Genomic DNA, 10,826 nt, shown 5'->3' on the forward strand with positions numbered 1-10,826 from the left:
AAATAGCGCGTTTTATGCCCCGTTCGGGTGACTTAACTATACTATTAACTCTCCCTCGGAGACCGCGAACGAATGGCCAAGCCGGTACTTCTACAAAACGTTGGATTTGTTTGAAAACGAGAAGAGGAAAAAATGAAAAGAGATCACATTTCATTGCCTCATGCCCAGTCTGGAGGAGGGATCATGGCACTGATCGAGATATCAACAAGACATGTACTTTTACTATCACATTGCTTGCCAATCTCTTAGGATAAAGAACATCAATTGTTGATCGGTGTCTGATAAATCCAATCGGTGATTGTGAAATCAATACCTGTGGTTGTAAATGAATTAAGATCAGCTTTCCTTCATTCCATTCAGTTTAATATTTAGTTCGGATCGAACTCGTCATCATCCCATTTTCCGTTTGATAAAGATAAGAACAATGATCTTTGTCACGCTTGCTCATAAGGACTGCTTTATTTACTCTCCAGATAAGATAAACACCTACAAAGGCACGCGATTACTTTTGGAATCGCTTCTACAAGTGGATGTCATATTGGCTCACCACGCTCCTGTTAAATATAGAACTGATTACGATCACCAAATTGAGCGATCCGGAACCAAATAGCAATGCCATTCTCTGTTACATAATGATAACCATTGTCCATCTTGGTTCATTTGGTTTTCCAACTTGCTGGCATTTCAGATGGGCTCTTTGGAAGTTAGTAGCTATCGATGTTCTATCAAGTGTTGGAAGTCGATCGTCCAAACACCTGAAGGTAAGTAACCACTCTATTTGGAGCCACTGAGTTGATATGAGGAGTGTGACTGACGCCAAGGTCCAATCTTTGCATTGCTCGGGTATGTTTTACAACCACTTACTGCTCCTCCGCATAGTCAGGAGATATCGATGAGGACACAAATGAAATGCACAAAATGCACTTTAACGCGCCATTTTAAGTTTGGGTGAACAAGAGGTATCGAATGACAACTCCTCCATATTGAGCAGCGCCCATTAAAGAGTGGGACCCAATAGAGTGGGATCTACTCTTGGTCATGGTCACCCTTGTATTTTTCAGGTATCAAGTTAGGCTACACCCGTACCTGGTGAGCCTTAGTAAACTCTCGATGCATGATAAGGCACGGGATAATTGCAAGGTTGAACGTTGTCTTGATGATGTGCAAGTTTACGTGTTTCGAAGCTTTATCAGATTGCCAGAATGCGAATGACCTTGTAAATCAAAACAGATGCACAGATAACCCACTCCTGAAGGTAACAAGTTTTTTTTTCCAAATGTCAGCAATATCTTATGAACATTAATTTGAGGATAACTTTGAAACCATGGAACCAAGAGATATTCACGAAGTACACCGCGGAGACGAGACGATCTTGAATTTGTCGATTTCAATTCTCTTAAACTGAGTGATTGGAATCAAAGTTAATCCACCAAGATTACAAGAGCATACAGTTGTGGATCATGGACCATCTTCAACCATCCAGAGTGAATTCTAAGATGTTCTACGTAACCATGACAACAAAGAGATCATATTGAGAGCCGGGACGGCTTGAATGCTAGACAGAAATCATTTCTGAACATATTGAAATTCAATCATGAATTTGTTTGTCAATTCTTAAAACGTTCGCTTAACTTTAGCAAAACGCTGGGTCGCTTATATGGTAGATGTTGTTGTACTGTTGCACTATACATTCTTATTCCAATTTTGATGCTCAACCGTTTTTTACTAGTGCAATACATTTTGTTCTTTCCTTACGATCTCTTTGAACAATGATAAAAAGTGTCGTTGTTTTTTTCCATATGTGTCAAAACGTAGGTTCAAGAAATTTGACTTAGCACCATATAGGGTGTTGTGGTTATAATGATTATGGTACAAATCAAAACTTACGGCACTTCAGTATGTAATAACTTCAATGGTCAATTGGTCAGGCCATGTCTGACGCCGTCCTCGGGAGAGGCAGCGAGAAGGTTACTTTCCAAGAACGTCCCCACCTCGTACCAAAATTTATCGGAATGATCATTACTTAAATAAGAGAGTCCGACTTTGACTAAAGCCGTAAACTTCACAGGCATTTGTGCTTTCAGATTAGATTGAAATTCAAAATGGAGGTAGAATGAGCAGCATTAAAAAAAGGACAACGACAATCGTTCCATTCCCCTCTTTCGCTTTGGCTTCTTCATGTGCTCACTTCCCCATTCACTCCCACACACGCTCAGTTAGTTAGCCAGTCAGTCAGTCTCATTGGAGTTAGATGGAACCAAGAACCATCTACGATGGGCTTTCTTTTTTCCCCTCAAATCCTGATGATATGCGCAGGTCTGTTCAACCGAACAACTTGCGAAGGTTGCCTTGGGGGTTGCTACTATGGCTCTTGGTTACTTGCTGCCGCTGGTTGCCTCGTTGGGTTCAGTGTTCCATACGTGGTTCGCAGTTGTTCCATCACTTTCGCGTTCGTTGTTCAAGGAGACAAAGTTGGAAACGTAGGATCGCCGTAGTCTCTCGGCGGTGGGTCTATTTTTTCCTTAGCACTCCAGTCCCAAGGATTCCTTGCAACAAAAAGATTAGCAATATAGCCTGGATATGGAGGAGGCGAAAGAGGAAGAGGAGAAGGAGGAAGAGGAGAAGGAACCGGAAGGAGAAACGAAGACAGACGGGAAAGACAGTCCAAGGAGACATATGCTTAGGACCCATATCACCCAAACGCGAGGGCCATGTTCCAGTCGGGCACTGAAGATGGGCGGTTGGCCAACGTTCCTTCTCCTTCGCTTTGGGCAAACTCCATTCGCCATCAAACTTGGAGTATCCAGACTCCATTTCGTTGCAAAGGACAATACATTGCTACATTTGTGTTCAGGCATCAGGTTCTTTCTTGGCTACACTTGGAATTCATATCCATCCATACCTCGACTTTGAGTTGGAAGGGGAGAGGTTCACAACGCATCTGTGCATGTTCATGTTAACATTAAAAAACGCAAACGAAATTCATTAGTCGAAAATCAACATTCATTGGAGAGTTACTTGATTATTCTTGGTAATGCAAAATATTTTGAAATTCCCTTTAACTCGCTCCACCCCTCTTCATACGTAGACCTGCTCTAAAAGGGCTCATGATGCTGGATAGTTTACGCACCAACCCAGGGCTACAAGTTTCAGAGTTGTTTCCTTTTTTCAAAATTGACTTTCTCTTGATGGAGAGGAAAGGGAACTCGCTTTCACCCTGATCTGGTCCAAGAGTAAAAAGTCTAGCCTCTGGTTGTTGGGTGGTGTGTGGTCCTAAAATCGTGCTTGCTGCTTCAAATGGTACTGGTGGTGTATGAGTGCGCTCTTGGTGTTTTCTCGAATCTTCAATCCATTGGGCTGTGCTTGTCAAAGAGTCGAACGCAACTTGAGAGTATTGTATCTCATATACGGTACAGTTGTGTTGTAAGAGGGTCCACCCGCATCTCTTAAGCGATTCCCCTTTCTTCTGGCTTTGTCTGTGAGTCGCCAAGAGAGTTATGAAATATGCAAACCGAGCGGGAAAGTTGGTCTAAAAATGGCTGCACGATTATTGGAATGTCTCTATGCCTTGAATGGGAACTTTTTCCCCTCTCTCAAACCTAATCCATGCTGAAGATGGGCTGGCTTTCTCCATCTTGGGGCTTACCATATTTTTTTTTCTTTTCAAAGAACTTAACAGAATTTCCATTCAATTATGGAAATTATATTTGGCTCCTTGATCGCCGCTGAGCATATTATCTAACGTGTGTAATATGGAAAAAGCTGTACGGCTGATAATGATGAGTCATTTGAACCATATCAGTAACCACCCCTCCTTGACTTGTGCGTGGAAGATCCGAGCAGGCGAGATCACTGTATGCTCCTTCCTATCCTCATCTTATTTGCGCGCCATTACCAATGTGAACCTGCCATGTTTATGCTGTCTCTGTTGTGGCACACCATCACTGTACACATGCTACTGTAGATGGAACGCTGTGGGTGCACATGAATACCCCCTCCCCCGTCTCTTCCCATCCCTCCTCGCCTTCCAAGCAAATGGGAACCTTTCCAGTTAAGTTCCAATTGGAGGGACTGCCAAGCAATTGAGAAAAAAAAGCCAATCGATAGCGACAGATTTAGGATCCACCGCTTTTATTTTGCGTGCGTGCGTGTCTTCGAAAAGGAAAAATGAGTGGCACCAGAATCAATAGGGTCTCACATTTCCAACACGCATTAAATAGGGTCTATGAATATGAAGAAGATGTTGGGTCCTAATCAATGCCAAAAGCTAACATCAGGTTTCCGAAAGAAAATGCGATTCTTATGTTTTTTGTTCATCTAATCGGTATTTAAATAGCCCTTCTAGAGCTGTGGTAGACATTAATGTTTTCCTTGTTCCGCGGGCCAGCCTGCCCTCAATGTGTGATTCATGACGGAACAATAAACTATTCGCATGACTCTGGTCTGCATGTACTCGTATACCATTTGCCACGCAGTGGAACGGATATTTCCAAGAACTTCGTTGTAACTACTTGCACAATCCAAACATCCAAAACAAATGAACCACATGAACTGTTCACATATGTCTCTTGTGACACGTGGGCAGTCTGGGCTGCCCTCGAGGCAGATAGAACAGAGACAAGGGGCGTCAAGCCCCGTCCCAAATTCTCAACCTCTCTCTCTCTTGGTCTAAACGAGTTGAGGGGCATGCCGAGGTATGCACTTGTACGTACAATAGGAAGGAGCTTGTCCTTCATTGGTTGCTTCTCGCGCTCATGTAGTGTAAGACGAACTCGAGGAGATGTAAATGGAGTGGTTGGAGTGTATCCAGTTTATCCATAAATGCCAGTAGTTCCATGGAGCGAGACCAATTTGAGAAAGCCAGTCATCGAGCTTCTCCTCGTCCTCCAGTGAAATGGAACCAAACCAACCACGAAGACGGGGAAGAATGCTTTGGTGTCGTGTCAAATCGGGCCAAGTTTTGCTCTTGAGCGCCCTAGGAGGGGGATGAGGTGCTGACTGTAGGGATGTAGGGATAGGAACTTCTTGAGACTTCCATGATTGTGGGATCATGAGTGGCGTACCTCTACATATAGCGAGAGCCTTAGAGTGGCATGTGGATGAATGGTACGCACTACTATGTAGGCCTTTCTGGGTTATGACCAAGTTCATCAGTAAGTTTTAGTTTAGCTACGTTGTTTTACCAAATTAGTTCATCACGAGTAGCACTTTAAATACCATTTAAATACCAAATACCAAATATAATTTTCACGGTTTACCCGGTTTACCGCAGAAAGAGCTTGGTTGCTCATTTACAGTGAGTCCTTGTTCCGGCCTCTCTCGAGCATGTGGGAAGCTTCTAAAGGTACATGAGGAGCTTGAGGCTTTAAGTGAAAGTTGAACGAGGTTTCACAAGAGAATATTGATAGTCATTCAATGTCTATTTCACTTTGTCAAGTTTGTCTAGAGGTAATAACGCAAACGTCCTTAACTTATTCAGAAGTGTGTGAAAGCATGTTGATTGTACGTAAAAACAGCCTGGAACTTTTATATCGTGTTTGAGAAGTAGCACAAGTGTTTCGACAAAAGGCTAGCAACTCCATAATTTCACTCGATAAGGAAAATATTAATGTCCTGTTCTTGTCAGTGTGACCTTCATTCTTGTTCGTGACGTCATCAAACGAGTATCTTTCTCAAAGGTCATTCATTCATGAGATGAGACATTCCTGACAATGTAGATGGAACCACTATTATCCATCGGCAGTTGTGATAATTTATCTCGAACGGAACATGTGTTATTGAAAGTGTTTAACAAGGGCCTGGATAATCGATTTTAATTTATGCAAGTGCTCATCGTCGGTGGTGAAGTTGCTTAGATCCGTCGGTCTGCAATGGACGGCTTTAAAGAACAGGTAATAATACTAATAATAATCGCTGTCAACTTGTTACAAGCGGAGTGCAAAGGAGACCTATCCATTGTTCACGCGAACTCATTGGCCATTGGTCTGAAATCGATTCAACCAACGCCTGGTTGGTTGGTCGCTTCTTTTCCTAACTCCAACGCACAACTTCAGACCCCCTCACCACTTGTCAAATTGAAGTAAAGTAACCAAGATACTCTTCACAACAAATAATTGAGCTTTTTAAGCATTCAGAGTGCTTTCTAATTGTATGCCTTGAAAAGGAGGAAACCAATGTCTATTAGCGACAACATCATTAGTCAGAGTTCGGGAAATTTCAAGGCTGTATTGAAAAATACGCGCCTCTGAAGATTAAATATCAAATACAGGACCTACCAAGTGGTTCCATAACCATTTCCGAATGGTTCAAAGAAGTCAAAGAAAAGGCATGATTTGGATTGGATAGTTGGATCAGAAGCAGGCAGACCTGGCATTGGGGACACGAAACGCGTATCATGTGAGAGTTTAGATGAGACTAGTAGTAAGCTTTCTTCATCCAAAAATAATACCGAATGAGCCAGAAAAGAAGGGCTCTTGTTGGTTGGTGCCTGCAGTTGTCGTTACTGCTGCTGTTGTTGTTGTTGTTGTTGTTGCCACACCAATAGACTACGGTACCTACATACTAGTCGTGGCCGGGCTCATTTTGCGTTCTTCCCCATCAGAGCACGCAATTCTCCGTTTTGTCCTTCAAAGGCTTTTCAGAAAAGCCTTCGCACGCGACTGATAAAAAGTTTCCATAGCTAAGTCCAACAAAGGCCATCAGGCTCCAACGACTTGGGCACATAACACTCATACACATACGCACACACATCCATACACACACTCTTGGATAGATTCTCTGAAGACTAGTTAGGCACACGACAGCCTCGTCTCTCTCTCTCTCTCTCTCTCTCTCTCTCTCTCTCTCTCTCTTTCTTCTCTCTCTTTCTCACCAGTCGCTCTACTTATGTACCAGTAGTGCAGAGATGGAATGGAGTGGAGAATAGAACAAGTCGAGACGAAAGGAGGAGCCAAAGGCTTCAAGAGGTTTTTTTTTGTCCAAAGTCCTTGATCTGCAGCGTCCTTCTCTACTTGCCTGCGCTTCTTTGGCTCAGTCTCCCTTGCGTTCCATTGATATGAAGTCCTTGTATATCAGGATGTCCTTACAAGTATATCAAGTTTATACATACATATTCCTCTACAATTTATGTAATGACACTGGCTGGCCCACTTGCATCTACCCCATAGCTTCCCCCCCCCCAACCTCCTTCTGTTCCATCGTGTTCCAAGATTGAAGAAAAGACAAGTGGTGGGTCTGCCGTGGGCTTCAGTTCTTCAATGAACCAAGCGAGGAGTTAGTATTACCGTAAGAGGTGGCTTCCTCGACAAAACAAGGCCAAAACAGGCCGTGAACGGGGGGTAAACGGCGCCGAGCTTCAAAGGCACGGTTTCACAATCCACCCGCAAGAGCCCAGCGGAAAAAAAATACTTAAAATAACGCAAACACATGCAAAAAAGTTGGGGACATGGTCATTGGAATTGGCATTCTTCTGGTTTTGGGAGAGATAAGTAAATAAATGAGTCAGGCCTCCTTCCTCAATAACTTTTCTGGCCAACCATCACCTGATGAAAGAGAAATGACATTCAAATGCTTGGAAAAACTCAGTGTGTAACTTTGTGTACGTTGTAAAAGGGGGGGGGGCGTGAACCCTGGAATGTCTAAGTTGGAACAACGATAACAGCAGTAGTAATGGTACTGAAGCATTTGTGCCATTTTGAAACGTTGCAGCCCCAATCCCACCGAGCAAACTCTCTTTCGAGATGGCAGCCTAAAGGGCTCGCTTTCTCTCTTCCTGCTTCTGTGGCGGTGATGGTGGTGGGCAAAGGAACCGAGAAGGAGAGTGTCCAAAGTTTCTTTCTAAATCATGAGTTATTGGGCGGCGTTTCTCTGCTGACTTTGGCCACTTTCGCAGTTCCACTACGGCTTGTTCTCTTTCTTCTTCTTCTTGTGCTGATAGTTCGTTCGATTCTTCTTCGCCTTTCCGTTGTATATGCCTCCTACTTCTGCTAATACCATACCACGACTCGTACCACGTAGTACTACCATCACCGAGTGAGTGGTGGTTGAAGGCCAGTCCAATTGCTCTCTGGAAAACCATCAAGCAAACTCGGGGCCTTCCAATCCCATTGGCTATGGTGAGCCTCTTTTTTTGGAACATTGGAACTCCATGCACACTCCCAACTCAACTCTCCTACACACACACACACACACACACACACACACACGCACACATATACGCACCACCAAGAGAACAAGGAGTAGACAGGCCAAGTCCAAGTCGAGAAAGGGAAGGAAAGGGAGGACGTCAAATGAACTCGTTGGGCATTGGTAGTGGCCATCAAGGTTGAGCCTTGGAATATTTCTCGCATTCGCTCAATTCCCTTGTGGATTAACCGATCAAGGGAACATACTCTACTATTATACCTATGCTCGGATGTACGAGTGTGTACAAACTATAAATTGCGTTTTACATTGCTTCCCTCCCCTCTTCGTTCAACTCCTCCAGATGGAAGATCAAAACAATCAAGTGATTGCGTGTGTAGAAGGTGATCCAGTATGAGGATAATCCAATCAGGACTCGAGGAGTGCACTGGACCGGTCCTCCCATGTGTATGTAGCAGGCTTAACGAGAAGACCATAATCGCCTTGATATTCATCTTAAATAGGGCTCATCTTCAAGCCAACAACTTGGAGAATGTTCTTGATGATCTTTAACGTCTCGAGGAGAAATAAGATGGAAGCTTTCTTGCTGCTGCTGTCCTGGTGACTGTTGTTGTTGCTTTTGGGAAGTAATCCCCGTGACCTGCTAAAGCAGGCCCCGTTCCTTTTTTTCTTTCTTTCTTTCCAATTTCCACCATTTGGCCTGAATTCTGGAATGAACGGGCTCTCAAACAAGGGCTTGCTTGGGTACTGCACTATACCGTTAAAACTTGATGTAGGTTGCCCTCTTTCCTCCTCCCCCCTTTTGCGCCCCCCTCCCCCCCCTTTTCACAGTCAAATATATGGCTTTCCTTTTCGCACATCAACAGTGAAAGAAATGCTTGAGGAGCATGAAGACCAAAGATTACACCATGAAGCCTTCCACGTACGTAGTAGTCCTTCATATGCCAACGACACTCGTCTTTCGGTTTCGGTTCCTTTTTCTTCTCTCTTCATCCTCATCTTGTCCCTCGCCCGTCGCTCCGCTTCGCCCCGCTTCCTCATACGGCCTTTATTGTGCTCGACGTCGTGGTACATACACCCACTATACCGACAGACACTACTCACTCGGTGAACGACCAATACACATTCCTGTTTACTGCCAGGCTTTGGCCTTCTTTTTGAATCTGCTCTGTCCACCGGTTTCGCTTCAGGCCTTGAGTCAAGGGACAAACGACAACCAACGACGACGGCGACACCCAAGCTTTTATGTCAAGCCACTTGGTTCACTTTGAGCCAACCCAGCAAGAAAGGACGGAAGGAAGGAAGGAAAGGGCCTTGGACAATTCCTTCATTTGGAACGCATCCGTGGTCATATTGGGCATTCTCATTCACCATTCATCACATTTATGTTCGCTTTTCGAGAACGAAACATATGGTATTGGAACGTTGTTTTGCCAACAAACGAATTTACACACGTACGGTATATGATGATAACTTCTCCCATACCAACATTTGGTCATGACTAAAATTGTTTCTAGCTGTTGTCCCGCTCCTTTCATGAAACTTGCTTTCCCCGAGTTATTTGATCCCTCCACCTTGTGTGAAGGAAGGGTTGAGGTTGGAACGCTTATCATGGAGTCATTTTTTCGATCTGGAAAAGGGAACGTTATTGTCATTGTCATTGATATACCCCGCACTATTGTCAGGAGCTCGTACTTAGCTTTAGTATACACCCTCGTCATGGATTTACATACAAAGCATCTAAGGATATCCTGATGGTAAGAGCACGCTCCCTCGCACCATACTTCATACATACTACATACATATCCCACTTGAATGTGTACCTAGTATGTACAGTCCAAATTGAATGAGTCAGATAGCAGTTTTGGGGTCTTTGTTTCCAGTTCTCAACTGGCCTCGCCCAGGTGATAAAGTGAAAGCCATCCATCCCTCAATTGGCCAGGATCATTCGTGGTTCGCACCAGAGACGACAACGATGATGATTCACCACTCATTTGGAATCGAAAGGTTCCACCCCAATAGCATCTCTTCCAAAGAAAGATCGAACGAGAGGTGCAAAGCTGTCCATTCCCCCTTCCAAGCTGCTCCCGATGTTAAGTTGTTGTTGATGTTGTTGACGTTGTTGTGAACCAATCTGGCTGTGGTCTCTCTTTTTCTCTCCCTCCCCTCTCTCTTTCTCATTGCTTCGCCTCCACCCTCATGGCCATACATTCAGAAGTTGTTATATATGTAGTGATGTGTGGTAAACTGTTACACAGGACAGCACAGCCATAATATGACGCCAAGGTTCCAAAAAGAGACGCTTCTTCTTCGTCTTCGCTTATTCATGCGGGGTTCGAGTGAGTATTACGTGGTACATAGAGGGAGGGAGGGGGGGGGTCACCAAATGCGCTTCTGCTGGTGGTGGTAACTGGTATTTGAATTCAAAAAACAAGCTTGAACACGATTGGTTTGGCATGACCAGTGATTATGGGTCTTCTTTATGGTTGTTGGTACGTTTGTAAGATGTGCTTTTGGCTGAAAAGAGAGTCAGATGCCATCGGTTTGGGGACCTATTTCTTGATTGAAATATGGCTTAATGTGTGATTTACCACGAAACTGGTTTCCAGAGTTGGTTGGTTGTTGAGTTAATCCATCGAAGTTGTCTACCCACGCCATTCATAAATGGTATTCAAGTAATGATC

At 44.0% G+C, this 10,826-nt stretch overlaps 1 long non-coding RNA gene across 1 annotated transcript; it reads left to right on the plus strand.

The window, feature by feature from the left end:
* The first annotated feature begins 15 nt into the window (after positions 1-15).
* On the plus strand, positions 16-1,754 carry LOC131889532 (uncharacterized). The gene is made up of 2 exons (XR_009374208.1): positions 16-761; positions 1,062-1,754. It is a non-coding gene; the product is annotated as an uncharacterized LOC131889532 (long non-coding RNA).
* Positions 1,755-10,826: the final 9,072 nt, after the last annotated feature.

The sequence above is a fragment of the Tigriopus californicus genome, chromosome 10 (genome assembly GCF_007210705.1).
Source record: "Tigriopus californicus strain San Diego chromosome 10, Tcal_SD_v2.1, whole genome shotgun sequence".
NCBI classification, from domain to species: Eukaryota; Metazoa; Arthropoda; class Copepoda; order Harpacticoida; family Harpacticidae; genus Tigriopus; species Tigriopus californicus.